Source organism: Arachis ipaensis, chromosome B5 (assembly GCF_059453495.1).
Source record: "Arachis ipaensis isolate K30076 ecotype BB chromosome B5, ASM5945349v1, whole genome shotgun sequence".
Taxonomy (NCBI): Eukaryota; Viridiplantae; Streptophyta; class Magnoliopsida; order Fabales; family Fabaceae; genus Arachis; species Arachis ipaensis.
In genome coordinates this window covers 27,855,112-27,875,084 of record NC_142440.1, presented here as the reverse complement: position 1 = coordinate 27,875,084, position 19,973 = coordinate 27,855,112, and the positions used below count along the sequence as shown (strand labels likewise).

Below are 19,973 nucleotides of genomic sequence, written 5' to 3'. Positions count from 1 at the left end.
CCTTATAATGTAGAGTTTCTTTATTCATTAACTATCCTTGGGAAGAAACAAGAATATTGTACAGATCTGAATTGAATACTTAATTCTTTTTTTTCTTTTATATTTTTTCCCTCTGTGTTTGTCTCTGATATCAAACTAGGAAAGATCACTTATTAATTCCCTCAAAAATTCCCTTCTCGTTTGTATCTTATTCACGGCATCAAAGGTTAAAATATCACAAACCTTATCTTCTATTGGTCCCCTCATTCTTCCTTCAATTCTACCCAGTTTCTCATCATAAATTCACATTGGTTTTCTATTATCACATTTTGGTGATTATAAATACATATAGATTAATAATTACTAGCTCTGATCATTATGTGGAGTATGGATGCTCCTAATTATCTTGTGAGCATGTTAGACATTACCCTTCTTAATTCTCTTGGCCAAGACAAGAACAAGAAGAAGAACGATATTAAAGAGAAGAAGAAAGGTTATTAGGATATGAAACAAGGTAACGAACGTTCATTAGAAGATTATGGGTCTTACAAACCCATTCAAAGTCTCGTACACTCTCTATGCCATATTTCCCATTATTGGACTCATAATTTCATTTTACTTTGTCCCCCTTCCCTTCATTACATTTCAAATCAAACTTCCATATTATTCCATTTCCACCCCACTCATGATCAACACCTCTTCTAATTCTTCAGGTACTTATTCTTCATTCTTGTAAGGAAAATCATTCATATGCAACAAATTTATATGAATAATATGCTTGTTTGAATTATTAACCGGATATGGTTTCTATTCATTTACTAAAGATATGTATTTGATCTATACTTGATGATTGTTTCTGGCAAAGTTTTGATGAGCTTTTATTTTATTTTATTTTGTAGTTGGCAATAAAAGTTCGTAGAAACACACAACTGTTACAAATTGATGAAAATAAAATCTAAGATAGAGAGGAGTAGAAATTGTTTCTAAATATGTATGTTCTGTTTTTTTTTCTCCTCAGGAAAAATAGAATATGCAAATGAGAATTCATGTGACTACTCCAATGGCAAATGGGTCCGTGACGAAAGAGGACCTTTGTATAATGGAACCTCCAAATATTGCAAGATGAAGAAAAATCAAAATTGCATCGCTAATGGAAGGCCTAACACAGAGTATCTTTATTGGAGATGGAAACCCAATGATGATTGCAACCTTCCTAGGTTTGATCCTAGTACTTTTCTCCAACTAATTAGGAACAGACACGTGGCATTTGTTGGAGATTCTGTTGCTAGGAACCAAATTGAGTCCCTTATTTGCATGCTTGGTAGTAATAATGATGATGACTCATCAAAACCAAAACGTCTGTACCATAAAGGTTCACGAAAATGGAACATTCTCTCCCACAATGCAAACTTGTCCTTCTATTGGTCCCCATTTCTTGTGAGAGGTGATATGAGGTCCCAGAAAGGGCCACATTACAATACAATTTATTTGGATCATGTTAATGAGAGGTGGGCAAGGGACTTGGATGAAATGGACATGATTGTAATTTCACTAGGGCATTGGTTTGATGTTCCTTCAATTTACTATGAGGGTGGTTCAATTTCAAGTTGCCTAAAGTTGCCACAACTTGGTTATTGCAATCATCATGTTAATGATTTTTATGATCCGTTAAGACAGGCTTTAAGGGTTGCTCTTAATACCATAATCGAAGCGAAAGCAACTAAAGGTGACAAACTCGATGTGATTGTTAGAAGTTAGAACGTATTCACCGTCTCATTTTGAAGGTGAGTGGAATAAAGGTGGTACTTGTTTGAAGGATAAGCCTTATGAAGATGGGGAGAAGAAGGTTGAAGGAATGGATGCTGAGATAAGAAGGATTGAGATGGAAGAAGTGGAAATTGCTAAAGAGAAAGCCAAAGAATTTGGAGGGTTAATTAGGTTAGAGATAATGGATGTGACTAAGTTAGCATTGTTGAGACCAGATGGCCATCCAGGTCCTTATATGAATCCTTTTCCATTTGCATCCAAAATTGTTCAAAATGATTGTGTTCATTGGTGTTTGCCAGGGCCTATAGATACATGGAATGAAATTTTATTAGAGATTATGAAGAAGTTGGTGCTACATTCAAAGGCTGAATAATACTCCTGATGAGACATTCTCCACATTCTTGTTAATAATCCTTTTGTGGTTTAATCTTCCTCCTTATGATTATAAGGCTCATCCTTAAACGCTCCTTGCTAAGTATGGAGTGCTACACACCTTGTGAATTCGTAAATCTGAACCCTTCATTTATTATATTTTATTTGAATGGTCTGGATTTAAAAAGGTAACCTGTTAATCAGGTTAATCATTTTTTGATAAGTTTTAGATTTTTTTTTTAAGTCTCAGGTATTGGACTGTAGTTCAAAATAAAAAAATAGTATATAAATATTAAAAACAATATGTCTGTAAAAAAATTATTGGACTTTAGAATTAAAATAAATAATACATAAAAAATAAGTTGAAAATTCATGTACTAAATCTAGAAAAAAAGATATATTAGAATCTTAAAAAAATAATATTAAATATATATTATGTATATAATATTAAAATTCAAATAAATTTTGTTTTGTGTGAAATAAAATTATAATATTAAATATAAACACAATGCTAAAAAATTTTGTGTTATATATATATTATGTATATAATATTAAAATTTAAATAAATTTTATTTTGTGTGAAATAAAATTATAATATTAAATATAAACACAATGATAAAAAATTTTGTGTTATATATATATAATTTTATTTTGTGAGAAACAAAATTAAAACATTAAATATGAATAGAATGATAAAAGATTTTGTATTATACTAATTTAATTAAAAAAATATATATACAACGTAAAAAGCAAACAAACATATAATAATTTTATTTTGTGCGAAACAAAAATTCATATAAGTTTTTATTAACAATTTTTTTATTGAAATATGTCATTTTACTATATTTATAATATATTATTTGGGATAATTATATTATTTTAGTTAATATATATTATTTAAAAAATATTTAAAATTTATTATTTTGTATTAAGAATATTATTAAAAATATATTATTAGTTTTTCTTAAAATAATACTTTTTTTTCTTTGGTTCAAATACTATGACAATAAATTTTTTTTGTAACTGCGTCTACTCAATAAATATTATATTCATATATTTCTATATTGTATGTAAAATAAATAATTATTGTTTAAAAAAGTTAATAAAAAAAATATTCTTTTTTTACCAACTCTTAGGTGAATATAGAGACTATGTCATTTGAACTATAACTCGTTGGCAAAGAAAGAAATACTCTTAATTATATATTAAATAAAATAATTATTTATTAGGCTCATTCTTATACAAATAATTTTTTTTTATTTTATATATGTAATTTTTTATACCAATTAGCTTCAAAATTTAATTATTTTTTGAATAAATTAATAAAAATAATACATATAATTGTTTAAATATAATTGTATTTTAATTTTTCATTCTATTACGTACACGTTGAGGATAATTTAAAATAAAAGATAATGGACTTGTTGTAACTGTCATGTATTTTGTGCTTTGATTGCGTTGTCATCTAAGAATCATGGCGCCTTCATGGAGACCGGGTTCTTCTACAAAATCAGCCAACCAACAGCGGCGACAGACAGCGTCTTCCTTTTCTATGACAGCAATTTTTCGGACTTTGAAGGTCCATTTATGGTAGATGTGGAATGGGGTGGGTTCAAGAGCGTCAAAATCTGTGGCTAGACAGAACAATAGTGGAAGCACCTGCTAGCAAAACAGTGAAAATGCTTGAAGACATCACATCAACAATAACAGGAAGTCGATCAAATTTTTGTGAGTACTTTTCTGGTGTAAAGATAGTCCTGTGTTAAACGAGCGAATTAGTTTTTTTGTTAGTGCCGGTTTGTTTGTTCAGCCCATGACAAAAAAAAAATAACAATAATAAATAAATTTAATTTACCTAATTACTTTTGATAGCAGATTAACTTTTAAAGAGTGCTGCACTCCCTACTTTACCTAGAGTGCACTAGCTTTCGCCTTATTATAAATATACATTGGAAATTAGAATACAGTTCCATAGAAAAAAATAAATGAATATTAGAAAAGTTTTGATAAAGGAATAATTATAATGTTTATATACCGTGGTTGTTCTCTCCTTTAGATCGGTACTAGAAAGAAAATATTTGCAAACATTTTATGATGGTTCCACACAAAATTTAATTTTGTTATAAATTTCAGGATTAAATATAATTTTAGCCTTATAATTTAGATTGGAAATCAAAATCGCCTCCAAAATGGTCTTACATTCAAAATGGTTCCTAATGTAAAATTTTATTTTAAAATTATCATTTATCTAAATTTTGGGTAAAAATACTCTTTTTTCAAATTTTTTTTAATTCCTTATCTTCTCTAAAATTTAAGGTTATGAAAATCAGACTGAATTAGCCAGTTCAACTGGATTAATTAAGAATCAGTCACATAATCGGTCCGGTTAATTCTTAGAACCGTTATACAAAAAACTAATAAAAAATAAGTCAAATCGGTGGTTAATCGGTAAATTGGTCGAACCGGCCAACTTTTTAAAAGTACTGATTTTGAAATATGGGTCCGAAACGGCATTGTTTTGACAAAAAAAAAAACAAAACAAAATAAAACAAAAAGAACCCACTTACCCACATTCTTACCTAGTAACCCATAACCCAGCCCATTATGTTGAGACTCAGTCCCCTTTTCCTCACTCACTAGCCACAACACTTCAACCCTAAATCCCTAATTTCACTACTAAGTTCCAATCTTCATCCAACTCCAATGGAGGCCATCATCCCTCCCAGTCTACCATAATCGATGCCGTATCAGAGCTACTGTCACCGGGAAGAAGGACCTCCAACGGGCGGAAGGAAGTCACCGTCGCGGATTGAAGCTGCTGTTAACGACGTCATTCATCTGGTTGTCTAAACTCTGAAGCTCTCATGGTCGGCGTCGTCAGCTCGTCTGGTCGTCGGAAGCTTTTTTGTCAACATCGTTGGACATCTGTTCTGCCGCCGAGACCTAGCCGCCTTCTCTGTTCTCTGCTGCAGTGAGTTGTACTGGGTTTTCAACTAATTTTTTGTTTGTTAATTATATGAATTATATGAATTGATATGAGCTACATGAATTTATGCAAAGTTCTTTTTTTTGTTAATTATATGAATTATATGAATTGATATGAACTATATAAATTGATGCAGAGTTCTTTTTTTTTGGTTAATTATATGAATTGATATGAATTGATATGAACTATATGAATTGATGCAGAGTTCTTTATTTGGTTAATTATATGGATCGATGCAGAGTTCTATTTGTAATGGCTGCTGTATGTAATTCAATTTTGGATTATTTAGTTAATTAATTATTAGTTAATTATATGTAATGGCTGTTGTACGTAATTCAATGTTGGGTTTTGAATTTTACTGTGATTGTTGTAATTGCTGCTGTATGTAACTCACTTTGTAATGGCTGTTGCAGCAATTCAATTTTGGATTTTGAATTTAGCTGTAATTGTTGGCCTAACTACTGTATGTAATTCTCTGAATTTTACTGTAATTATTGTAATAGCTGCTGTATGTAATTCACTAATTTGTAATTTGTATATTTATGTAATTTAGATGGAACAAGTACAAAGTGATCAACAACCACAAGATAATGCCATCCAAGAATCTCAAACGGGTTCTTGACGGAGGAAAAACGTCGGTAAAGATTTTCACAAAAATTATCGCGTTGCAGGTATAGTCTAAACCGACAATTAAACCTCAATCAATATTTAAATTGTTTGTCACTAATACAAACCCAATAAAATTAACCGAAGTATTTAAACATCGGGTCGTCTCTCAAAGAATTGCAGGAAAGTGTAGTTATTATTGGTTATGGGAAAGTATATTTTTGAGTTTTGAAATAAGGAACAAGTAATGTAAATAACAAGGAAATAAATAACAACTAAGAAAAGTCCTAACGAGGATTGAGAATTGGAATTCCTATCCCCATTATCATAGTCACTTGTGATGGTAATTGCCTTTTGCTTTCACTTAGTTAACCTCTAACAATGAAGGAAAGTCAAGTGAGCAAAGTTAACTTAAGTTCACAAGTCCTAATCAAAGACTAGATTTAGTGAAGCCTAAACCAACCAGCAAGTCTCAATCACCAATCAACAAAAGAATTATGATAACTCAAGAGTCTCTAATTGATCAATCCAAGTTAAGAACATAAAAATCTAATTTAAAATCCAACCAAGCATTTTATCAAACACTTGGAAGGCATAAAATAAAAACATAGAAAATTAACAAGACATAGCAAAATCTAAGACTAACAATTGCAAGAGAAAACAATAACAACAAAGTAAAGAAAACAATCATAAACATGAAAACATAACTTGCATTAATAAGGATTAAAGGAAACAAGAAGAATTCATAAACTAAATTGGCAACATAAAGGAATCAATGATAGAAGTAGAAAAACTAAAGTACTAAAATAAATAAAAGTAGAAGAAAACTAAATAAAAGCAAGGTAGAAATATGAATTTGAGAAGAATAAAGCTAAAAACCCTAAAACCTAGAGAGATGAGAGAGCCTCTCTCTCTCTAGAAAACTACATCTAAAACCTAACTAATGTGAATGAATGTGTTAATGATTGATTTCCCTTTCCAGCTCCACTCTGCAGCCTCTAAGCAGTGTTTTCGGGCCTAAAACTGGGTCAAAAACGGCCCAGAAATCGCCCCTAGCGTTTTCTGATATCTGCAGCACGTGACGCTTTGTCACGCGTACGCATCGCTTGAACAAATTCCTGGTCACGCATACGCGTCATCCACGCGTATGCGTCGCTTGCCTGCTGCACTGGTCATGCATACGCGTCGCCCATGTGTGCGCGTCGCTATCAGATTCTGAAAAACTTGATTTCTTGTGTTCCTTCTACTTTTGCATGCTTCTTTTCCATCCTCTGAGCTATTCCTGTCCTGGAAACCTGAAATCACTTAACACACATATCACGGCATCGAATGGTAATAAGAGAGGATTAAAATTAGCGAATTTAAGGCCAAAGAAGCATATTTTCAATCATAGCACAAAATTAGGAAGGAAAAATGTAAAACATGCGAATTATATGAATAAGTATGAGAATAATGGATAAAATCCACTCAATTCAATACAAAATAAACCGTAAAATAGTGGTTTATCAATCTCCCCACACTTAAACATTAGCATGTTCTCTTGCTAAGCTCAAGAGAACCAAAAGAGTGAAGAGGGATGGTAGAAATTATGAAATGCAGCCTATTTATATGAATGTGACTAAATGCAAAATGCTTTTACCTACTTGGTTAAAGGTAAATCAAATTCTCCAAGAACAAATATGAATGGGATTTCACTAATTCAAATCATAAAATAAAGCACACATAAACTTGCGAGAAGAAACCTCATAAAAGCCGGGAACAAAGAATCGAGCATCGAACCCTCACCGAAAGTGTATACACTCTAATCACTCAAGTGTTTAAGGTTCAATTCTCTACTAACCTTGCTTTCTAAGGCTTGCTTTTCTTCTACCAATCAACAAAAATTTAATGCACAAATACACATATTAAGAGGTCTTTTAAGGGTTGTAATGGGGTTAGGGTCAATGTATGATTGTATTTGGTCAAGTAGACTAACATCTGAATCCTTAATTAACCTAAACTTTCCACATAACTTAAGACAATCTATATAATCAGAATATAAAGTCTAACTACCCATTAACCATGTTTACCACATATTCATGCATCCCAATTTTGAGTACAGTACATATGCATTGCTATCACCATTTACTTTGGGGCATTTTGTCCCCTTTATATTATTTGCTCTTTTTTTTTCTTTTTCTCTTTTTTTTCTTTTTATTTTTGGTTTTTCTTTTTCTTCTGTTTTTCTCAATGCATATGATTAAGGTATTGAATGCATGAATATGTCCTTAACATTCTTTTCACATTTTCACAAAGTGAAAATGGAATGAATGATAGTATGCAAATGCAATTTGTAAAAGAGAATGAAGGATAAGAAAAATGATAAGTGAACTTTTGAAAAGTGAGAGAAGAAGTATGTAAGAAAGGAAGAAGAAAGGCATAAACAAGGCGCGAACGCGTCGGTTGAAAAAAATCAAACTACTTTTCAAAAGAATTAGCAAACAAGAACTTCAAGCTAGGCTATGAAAGAACAAGTCGACTCGAACAGAAATTCAAGGTACATAACCGAATAACCTCGAGAAATCGCTTCTAACGCTCTCAAAACCCGCGATTCGCTTTACTCAAAACTCGTATATCATCTATGATAACCCATTAGTTCTTTCATATACATAATTCGCTAGTATTAAGCCGGCCAAACTTAATCTCAGGAATTATGCAATGCAAGGCTAATGGCATTAATCAATAGACCGTCATGTGCATAAAGCTCTAATTCTTGTTATCCGAACAAGACCTATTACATGACAAACACTCAGAGTATGCAATTGAAGCATAGTCGGTCCATTCCTCAGGCTCTATAGGAAGGACCACTCTGATACCATAATGCAACACCCTAACTATCACAAAGTTACGCTTCCGGCTGCGCCACTCTGATAGCTCGGGTATTACGACGACTCTTATAATATTTAATACTAAAATATGAGCCTGTTTAAAACTTGAACCGAATTTTTCAAAATAACAAACATCCAGACTTGCAATATAAGTTACAATACTCACAGGATATATATATAAGTTACATACATACCTATTAATTATTTACAAACATCTCATATCAAAATTCTATCCCTCTTACAAGACTTGCAAAATTAAAGGTGAGGGAAACATAAATACTAAAACAATACAAAAATATCATCTGATAGAAAATAATTAATATCCTCTGAACTTCGTCGTCTATAACCTGAAAAGAGAAGATCTGTAGGGGAGTGAGAACATCATCCTCGAAAGGGTTCTCACTATAGGGTTGCATAATTACTATAATAGGATACGCGAGATAAAATCGTTACAGTGATTAATAACCGCCTTATGCATCTTTTCAAAAGCAAAGGTTTACTATAAAAGAAAAATATGAAATCTTTTCTGAAAGAGGAACTGGTCATTTTCTTAAAATTCAAAAGCCTTTCAAAAGGTTTATCTATGCTGAGTCAGATTAGTTTTTTTTTATACTTTTCCAAACCAGAAACATCAACCAGACATGGCCTTTGGCCCACCTCATGATCAACCACGGCCCTAGGCCCAAACAACCCAAAAACAACCAATCACCACAGTCCAACAGAGTCACAATCGCAGACACAAATAGAAAAGTTCAAGCACAAACAAACAGTTACTGCAAGTAGAGCAATTAGCATATAATCACAAGTAATCACAAAGGCAAACCAAGTACAATATACACACCCTAACAATGTCACATAGATGCATATGATGAATGTCTGTCCTAGTGGCTGATGATATCATCTGTCAATTATAAAGCCAACCCGACAAGTCCTGGTAGCTAACCATTAGACTGTCCCTCTATCGTGCATCCCCAACTCGAGTTATTCACAATCATAATCATAATTCATATCCAACACCCTTACTGGTGTTTATTCACGGGGGCGAGCTCATTCGGAACTTTCACAGTATCTGGCCATACTTACGACATAGGGTCAGCAGAGTATCGAGTCTCAACCTGGAGCACGTGGTGGCTAGCCACTGCTTTCACCCAGGAAAACTCGTATCTCAGATAATTGGAAGTACAACAATCATTTTATCAGCTCAAAATCATTCATATTCATACTCAGCCATCCGGCTCATAACATATTCCACAATCAGCCATAATTCATTATCATATACAGCCATTCCGGCTCATAACATAAAAGCACTTCCACCATCCAACATCATCAAACTCATAAAATCATCATTCAAGCCATAAATCACTTTTTCTCAATTCAATTTACTTTAAAATCGAAAATCAATTCTTTCCAACCTTGGCTTTAAAATCCCCATTTCACAAATCTTTTCAGCCTCATAGCCACTTTTCCTCAAATGTAACTTTCTCTTTTCTAAAACAAAGTCACCATCAGCATCATATTTCCAAAATTCCAAAACCAGACCAAATTAAAATCTCCTTTGAAGGATTCAAAATCATTCATCCTAATATAGGATTCAATAATAAAATTTCTCAGCCGAGTCTCAAGACTTTAAGGAAGGACAACCTATCTCAATTTCTTAAAAATTCATTTAAATTCTTAAAATCACAGATCCTTGGTTTAAGCAAATAAAAACAGAGTTTATTATAAAACCGGATCATATAAAGTCACAAGTCCCAACCCAATCCAAAGTCAATTCACTTGAAACGGAATCAATTCATTTAAATTAAAACCACTTTCAGGTTTCTCCTTAAAACCAATTCTCTAACTTCTTCCAAAATGTCACAAACACAATTATTCAGTCAAAGTCCAATTTCCTTTAAAATCACTAAAAGCTCCTCTGAACAAAATCTTTAAGTCTAACCAAAAGCAAAAGTCCTTTTTATATTAAAATCAATATTAGAACATAATATTTTCCTTCAGTGATTCAAATGGTAAAATAATTCATTTCTAAATAAATCGAACTCAAGACATATAGTTTACTTAAATAAATTAAGCTCAAAAACATAAATATTTTCTTAATAAATCAAATAATACAATTTCTCAAATCCAAACCTTTCTAAATAACTTTTCAAACAGAGTCTAGGATTTTTATAGAAATTTCGGCAGCACCTCCCCTAAAACTTTGACTTTGCCACCCGGTTCAGGTCCCAACTAAACCATTTCACAATCCTTTTCAACGGTCCAAAATCCATAATCAGTTGAAAAGCAAGCTAAATCCAACAGTCACCTCATTTTCATATCTCAAGGGAACCGTTTCAAAATCAAATCATTATCAACTGATTAAACTCATTTTCAAAACTTTAAAGAAATAGTTCAGCAACAATTCATTTATCAAAACCAAACAATAATCTAATCAAAACATATAATCATATTCATTCAAGGTAGCCAAACAATACATAAGACTGGTACAATCACTAAAAGTATATAATTCTCACACCAGTATTCATTTATAACAATTCCAGATATAAAATAGCTTTTTAGAAAAGCCCCTACCTCAAGACACAAAACCATAACCCAAACGCGTCATAGGAACCTTTTCTCTCAATCCGAAATCACCGACAACCGCAACCTCAGCTCCAAGCCACTTTCACAGTAACCACAGCAACTCTAATCGCGACATATAACAACCAAAACTCAATCTTATAGCCATTAACATTGCAAAACCTCAGCGTATGATAACAGAGTAGCGATTAAACGACTCTTCAAAACAAAAACGCTTACCATACTCGAGGGAACCAAGTAGCGGTAGCCCCAATGGCGGTTCCGGCAACACCAACGCCACAGCCGGTGACCAGAACAACGGCAACTCGCGATAAACTCCTAGCACAAATAGCCTTAGCAACAACTCTTATGGCAAAGGAGAACTTAACGGATAAAGAAGCTGAAGCAAGGTTAGAGCTTACTAACACATAGGACTCAGCGGCTATTTCCGGTGACAGAGGCGGCGGAGACAAGGTGCGGCGACACCTAGTGGCTCTTCCTCCCTCCACGCGACCCAGGCGGCGGCTGCAGCAACATTCAGTGACTACAACATTCCCAGAATTAAAAAAGGACCAAGCTAATAACAAAACCCTTACCAGCAGTGGTTTTCTGGTGACGCAGCGTCATTCTCCCGCGGCAGCCTCTGATAACTCTGGTGAGCTTCCCCAATGACAATGGTGGTAGGCGCTCCGAAGGTGCTAACCGAGGCTTGACGGCAGCAGAAACGGCGGCGGTCGAAGTTCAACAGCAACGGGGACCAGGCACGACGGCGATTCCACACGCGACGGTGACAGCGACGGCTTCACCTCCTCTACGCACGCTCTTTCTTCTCCGTCTGTGGCTATGGCTCGCGCTCCCTTCTGTTTGCAGTTCAGTTTCTGACGCGGCGCAAGGACGATTGGCGACGACAGCCAGATCTCCAGCGACGACAACGAGGATGCACGGGGATGGCTTCTCCCTCCCAGTCTGGTTCGGGATCATTTCCCTCTCTCTCCCCTGGCTCCCTCTGCAAACATTCTCTCATCGCGAAACGGAGGCAGCGGCGCGATGGCAGTGACGCGGATGGCAACTCGCAGAGCCAACGACGACGACGCGACGACGGTGGTGAAGCCCGACACACCGGCGTGGTCTCCTCCCTACTCTTCTCTTCTTCTCCTTCGAACAAAAGTGTTTTGTGGGTGTGTGTGTTGTGTTTCTGATTCCCCTATGCCTTCTTCTTTCTTGGGGTTATGCTGCTGAGAGTAAGAAAGAGGGGGCTGGGGTGTGGCAGCTGAGGGTTAGGGAGGAAGGGTAGGAGTGTGGTGTGAAAATTAGGGTTATGGTTAGTTTAGTAATTTCAAATAGAAATGGAAATAATATAGTAATTGAAACCCAAATTAAATCGACACTAATTATATATAGAAAATACTATTTGCTCATCAATTTCACAAATTACTTTCAATTAAATGCTCAAATTCAAGATTTAGAGATAATACAATTAATTTTCTTTATTCATAAAAACTAAAGTATTAAATTCCAAAATCTTAATCATTTAAATCAATAATTATAAAATTCTTATTATTTTATAATTACTAAACTTTATAATTTAAATATAGAAAAACTCAACAATTGTAAAATTGGATAAGAGTCTTAATTTATTTCGACTTCAATTAATCGAAACTACTTTTAATTATTTATATATAAAATAATTTCTGAAATTAAAACCGTAAATAAATATATGATTTAAAATTTGTTTATAATAAGACTTTTCAAAAGTGATGGGTCTTACATTGCAGGTATAGTCTAAACTGACAATTAAACCTCAATCAATATTTAAATTGTTTGTCACTAATACAAACCCAATAAAATTAATCGAAGTATTTAAACTTAGGATCGTCTCTTAAGGAATTGCAGGGAAGTGTAGTTATTATTGGTTATGGAAAAGTATATTTTTTGGTTTTGAAATAAGGAACAAGTAATGTAAATAACAAGGAAATAAAATAACAACTAAGAAAAGTCCTAACAAGGATTGAGAATTGGAATTTCTATCCCATTATCACAGTCACTTGTGATGGTAATTACCTTTTGCTTTCACTTAGTTAACCTCTAACAATGAAGGAAAGTAAAGTGAGCAAAGTTAACTTAAGTTCACAAGTCCTAATCAAAGACTAGATTTAATGAAGCCTAAACCAACCAGCAAGTCTCAATCACCAATCAACAAAAGAATTGCGATAACTCAAGAGTCTTTAATTGATCAATCCAAGTTAAGAACATAAAAATCTAATTTAAAATCCAACCAAGCATTTTATCAAACACTTGGAAGGCATAAAATAAAAACATAAAAAATTAACAAGACATGACAAAATCTAAGACTAACAATTGCAAGAGAAAACAATAACAACAAAGTAAAGGAAACAATCATAAACATGAAAATATAACTTGCATTAATAAAGATTAAAGGAAACAAGAAGAATTCATAAACTAAATTGGCAACATAAAGGAATCAATGATAGAAGTAGACAAACTAAAGTACTAGAATAAATAAAAGTAGAAGAAAACTAAATAAAAGCAAGGTAGAAATCTGAATTTGAGAAGAATAAAGCTAAAAACCTTGAAACCTAGAGAGAGGAGAGAGCCTCTCTCTCTAGAAAACTACATCTAAAACCTAACAAATGTGAATGAATGTGTGAATGATTGATTTTCCTTTCTAACTCCATTCTGCAGCCGTTAAGCAGTCTTTTTGGGCCTAAAACTGGGTCAAAAGCGGCCCAGAAATCCCCCCAGCATTTTTTGATATCTGCAGCACGTGACGCTTTATCACGCGTACGCATCAGCCACGCGTACGCGTCGCTTGCCTGCTGCACTGGTCACGCATACGCGTTGCCCATGGGTGCGCGTCGTTATCAGATTCTGAAAAATTTGATTTTTTGTGTTCCTTCCACTTTTGCATGCTTCTTTTCCATTATCTGAGCCATTCCTGCCCTAGAAAACCTGAAATCACTTAACACACATATCACGGCATCGAATGGTAATAAGAGAGAATTAAAATTAGCGAATTTAAGGCCGAAGAAGCATGTTTTCAATCATAGCACAAAATTAGGAAGGAAAAATGTAAAACATGCGAATTATATTAATAAGTGTGAGAATAATGGATAAAATTCACTCAATTCAATAAAAATAAACCATAAAATAGCGGTTTATCAGTTCTTCTCAAGGAAAATCGGACCTGGTTTGGGAATATTTTACTGTGAAGTATGACAAAAATCACAAGGCGCAATATATATGCATCTTTTGTTTGAATACTTATAATGGAGGGGGTATATATAGAATGAAATATCACTTTACAAAAATTCCTAGACAAATTTAAGTATGTAACAAAGTCACTGAAGAGGTTGAAATTCAATTCAAAAGGCTTTTGATGGAAAATAAACAAAAGATGGAAAAAAATTTGAGAATGAGTCTTATGGTGTGGAACCACAAGCACAAGAGTTTGAATCGCCTAATCTTGTACATCCTGTTGTTCCTACAATAATGGTAGACAAAGAAAAGAGAAAAGATGTTGTTGCTACACAAATTGGAAGTCATTTTAAAGAAAGGACTACTCCAGGGTCTCAACCGACTTTGAAAAGTGTTTTGGCAGTAAAGAAATTATGCACAAGGCTAAGTTGGGATTTGCTAAATGGATCATTGATGCACGTATTCCTTTCAACGCAATTCAATCACCTTACTTTCAACCTGCATTGGATGGTATTGATGCAATTGGACCTGATTTCAAGGGACCATCATATGATGAAATGAGAGTTCATTTGCTAGTCGATCTTAAGAAAGAGTGCCAATTGCTTGTTGAAAAGTATTGGAGCTCATGGAAAAGCCCCGGTTGTATGCTAATGGCAGATGGTTGGATTGATCAAAGGCAACAAACCTTAATTAACTTTCTAGTTTATTGTCCAGCTGGTATGTCATTTGTTAATTCTGTTGATGCTTCTAATTGATCAAAACTGCCGATACCTTGTTTACTTTGTTTTCTGATGTTATTGAGTGGGTTGGACCTAGTAATATTGTGCATGTGGTCACTGATAATGCTTCTAATTATGTATCTGCTGGAAAACTTATTCATGACAAGTATCCAAATATTTTTTGGTCTCTTTGTGCTGCTCATTGTATCAATCTTATTTTGAAAGATATTGCAGGTATTCCTCACTTAGCTAACCTTGCTTCCCGTGCTTTCAAAGTGACTGTGTTTGTTTATATAACACCTTATCACCCTGAGCCTTACCTCTAGCTGTAAAGTGAAGGATAACAAAGTGCCACGATAATTCTAACGCTCATACAGTAGTATATATAGAAGGAAATAGTAATACAAGAAGCTCGATGAATAAAATAAAGCTCAAGATAGAGATAGAAAAGCGCAAAATGCACACGATAACTACAAGCGTAAAGGCACAGCTCGCGGAGTTTAGGCCGACTAAATTATATACAGATATAACAGAGTTTTTGGAAGGTTAAACAGCAACATATGTCTCTCAAAGTAAGCCTTTAAGGCTACAAAGTTACAAAAAAAATACAAAAGAGAGAGATAATCTACATTAAAATGATCCAAAAATACAAAAGAGATAGTAAAAGATCATCCGCTCTGTCACCATCCCGTAACTCATCGAGGTGAGTTGCGACCTGCATCTGAAAAATAACAACAACATATGGTATGAGAACCAGAGGTTCTCAGTATGGTAACAGTGCCTAGTAATGAAACATATAAGGTTCCGGACGCCAAAGGCAATCTTAGAACTTCACATCAAGCATAAGAATTAAGCTTATAAAACAATTTAATAAAATCTTTAAACAGATCATCTATCTTATGGGATTTCTAAGATAACATTTACACCGCTGTCCCACAGGTGTCACCAGCCTAACCTCCATGCGATCCCATCGCCACTGCCTACCGAACTTCCTAAATCCCAGTAGAAAACACAAGTAATTACATATAAGTAATACACAAATAATGTTCATATATAGCAAGTAAATCAAGAAGCAATTAAGTATGTTATACAGTTAGGCATAGGATGCAAGTAAACAAAGCAATCAACCACATAGAAAATACACATGATGAATGCCTGTCCTATTGGCTGTGATATCACATTGTCGGTTCAACTACCAACCCAACATATTTCCATGGGAATGTCGCCTTTCGGTCGCGAATATAAATGGGAACTCCCAGGGATATAGTGCCCGGCACACTGTCCAAGGGATATAGTGCCCGACACACTCTTGTGATCCAAAAGGATGCGAGCGGGATATTCAGCCACAGACCTCACATCTCAACGTAAGCGGGATTAACCACCGTCCTTGCCAGACGCATAACAACTCAACAGTCCCAGTATAAATCAGTATATATCAGTAGTTCTCAATGATCACTTTTAGTACTCAACAAATTCATCATTCAACTCCAAGTTCCAAACTCGCCTTAAACATGATCAATTCTCAAGTCCTTAAGTTCATCATCAATATAGTACTCCATCATAATATCCAACTAGTTCATCCTCAGTACTCCAGAAACCTAAGTCTCCATCTTCTAAACTCATAATAGAAATTCACCAATTTAAATCACTAACTCATCTTTACTAGTCTTAGAGTCTAATTAATCTTAACTAGAAGTTAAAGAAGTTTGGAAAGCTAGAGAACCCTTGAAAATGAAGAAAAATTATTTTTTAGCAAAACAAGGGTCTTGCATACGGGAACCCTTATCCCGCGTACGCACATGGTTGAAAAAGGGTGGTCACGTACGCAACACCCTGCTCACGTACGCGAGTATCCAAAACAGAATGGAATCCTCACGTCGCGTGTTAAAAACTCACGTACGCATGCCTTAAAATACATGCTCGCCTACGCATGCTAGTGCTCGCGTATGCGAGAGCACTTGGTAGTGGCCAATGCTCACGTCGCGTGCAGATATCCGCGTACGCATACACTCCCAGACTTAGAAAATTTTGTAAGTTGTAGAAATTAGATTTTTATACCGAACTTCAAACGCGCATAACTTTTTCATTTTAAAACATTTTTTGTCTGTTCTTTGAACGTCTAAAAGCTCTCGGACCCAAATTTCATAAAAACCAAGTTTCATAAAAAATAAAGGTCTGGAGGCCAAGTTATTTCTTGTCAAAGCGTCAAAAATAAGGTTTTGCACAAAATCATCAAAGTTCTCTAGTTTCCAAAATCTCAAATCCAAACCAAATCATATACATTCTAATTCATATCAAAACTCACTGTTCAACACCCAAAATTACATCCATATGTTCCATCACTTACCATTTCACTTTCTCTTTCATTTTCATACCTAATCATCATTCAATTTACCAATCCCTCAATCAAATTTTAACAATATTGTTACGTGGGTAACCTGAAGCTAGTGGATTGGGCTTGTCAGATTGGCCCAAGCGTTAAGAGGAGGTGGTCTCTGACTTGGTTTACGTCCAAGAGCCGCCCTTCAACTTGTGTGTATGAAAGAATGGGGGGTGGTACCTGCAAAGACACTCCGATGCTTAAGTCAGCAAGAGGGTAAGCAGGTTTAGAAAGTATTTAAATTTAGAAATACCTGAGAGGTGTTAGTGTATTTATAAAGGTGAACCAATAACCACCGTTGGAGTAGTTCCACCTTTTAAGGTGGATAATCGTTCCTTTATCTTAGGGTAGTTGGGATATGGCTCCTAGAAGTGGGTTGAGAGATTTTAGGGGCAGTTACTTATTTGAATAAGTGTTATTTGCCAGCTATCCTTCAAGCCCAACTTCTTAGGGAAGGAGTCTATGTTGGATGCCCATCTTTGGATTGGGCCTTTTAGTGTGTTTGGGGCCGAACCATAGTGTTGGGCTAGGGTATGAACAGTGCCCCTACTCCAATCCTATCTCTTTTTTTTATGAGTTGGATTCGAGTATATGAATTCGGGTGCATAGCCGACGTGAATTTGGACCCGACGTGATTTTAAAACCGATGTGATTTCCAATTTTCTCCACTGTCGTGTCTAATCAAACGTCGCATCCATTGGGGGTTTTTGTAAATACACGTGGGGAGCAGTTACATTGGTAACAGCATTAATGATCGCGTCAGTTTAGCTTTATGCCCCTGGCATGTTTATAAATACTTTTCCCTCTCTTTTCTCTGTTTCCTTTCGTCTTCTGAAAAATTCTTACCTGCAATCCTTACTTTTTCAAGGAAAAAGCCTTTTTTGCACTCCTTCTTGGAGTTCTGCATTGTTGTTGCCTCTGCTTTCTTCTGCTTTTATCAATAAAGGTTAGCCTTTCCTTCTCCTTTTCTATCATTTACGTTGATGTTTTGCTTTGTGCGTTTAGAGGAGGTTTGCCTGCCTCTTGTGGTTTCTTAGTTTCTTAGTGAATGCGTTGGTCTAGCGGTTCTGTTTTCTAGCTCTTTTAGAGAGGCTGTCTCGAATTTTAGAGGCTCTGTTCTTTGATCCTTTTCCATTTTTTTTCTTTGTAGGTTTTTGTCGCTTTTTCACCCACTTCTTTTTATTGGAAAAGATGTCTTCTTCCGTTTCTGAGTGGGTAGATGATACTATTCTTGGGGAGGAACCCTTAGTGGACACCGATTACATCACTGACCTTCGCACCCATCATAGGATTTGTGGTTCTGATGAAGATGAGCCCAAGTATGAGTTGATAGCCCCGAATCCTGAAGACCGGGTTTGTTATGGGAGAATTTCTGGTTCTGATCCCCATTTTCTCTTTATGTACGACTGCCTTTTTACCTGCCTGGGGGTTCTTCTGCCTTTTTCAGATTTTGAGATAAGTGTGTTGCACCCCTACCGAGTTACTCCCACCCAACTTCACCCCAATTCTTGGGGTTTTATGAGAATTTACTGGCTTGTTAGTCAAGAGCAAGATCTTCCGATCTCTTTGAAGATCTTTTTCTACCTTTTTCATATGACCAAGCCCTTTAGTGGGCAAAATAATAAGCAACAGTGGATTTTTTCTGGGACATTCAAGGTCGGAAAGTTTTTTCTATATTTGACGATTCTTTCCACGATTTCAAAAATTTCTTTTTCAAAGTCCAAGCTGTAGATGGTCACCATCCCTTTTTTCTTGATGAAAATTCCAACCCCCGCTTTCCTTTGTACTGGCTAGAGGCCTCTCCGGTAGAGAAGTACGGCCTAGATGATTTAGATGAGGTTGAAGAGGCTGTAGTGGGGTTCTTCCGAGAAGTTTGGGGGAGAGCCCCTAATTTGGATACCAAAAAATTTCTCCTGGGTTCTCCGAATTTTGTGCGGACTCAGATAGGTAGTCTTTCTTTGTTGTAGATTAGCTTCTGACTTGTTTGTGATGCTTTTCCGATCTGTATATTGATTTGTTTGTTTTTTCTTTTCAGAGATGGTGAACAGTGGATCTTCCTACCAGAAAGTTCAGGATGCCAAGAGAAGGTCTTGGGCTCGGGCTAACGCTGTGAGGGCCGCTGGCGCTCCTCCTCCTCCTCCTTCTCCTCCTCCTCGTGATCTGGGGACCTCCTCTCGTCCCATTATGGTAACTTCTGCCTCTGCTTCTTCTCTTCCTCCCCCCATCCCCCCAGTCCGACCATCTCCCGAACCTGAGAAAAAGAAGCGTAAGACTTCGGTGTCTGGCTCTTCTCTTTTTGGGAAAACTGATTTTGATGGTCCCAAATTCGTTCGGAATCACATCTTCCCCCATACTCACATTATGCTTCCATTCGAAACAATCTTCAAATTTTAGTTCGGGGGAGTGTTCGGGCTGTCGGGGTATGTACAAAACTTCTTGATATTTTGGACAAGACTCCCCTTAGCTCTTTGGGTTCTACCCAAAAGGTTGAGGAGTTGGAGGGGAGGATTGTCCTCTATCAA

The 19,973-nt window shown here is 35.4% G+C and overlaps 1 pseudogene across 1 annotated transcript; it reads left to right on the top strand.

Annotated features, from left to right (window-relative positions):
* Window positions 1–320: 320 nt before the first annotated feature.
* On the top strand, window positions 321–2,154 carry LOC107641827 (xyloglucan O-acetyltransferase 1-like; annotated as a pseudogene). Its single transcript, XR_015883620.1, has 2 exons — window positions 321–692; window positions 998–2,154. The product of XR_015883620.1 is annotated as a xyloglucan O-acetyltransferase 1-like (transcript).
* The last annotated feature ends 17,819 nt before the right edge of the window (window positions 2,155–19,973 follow it).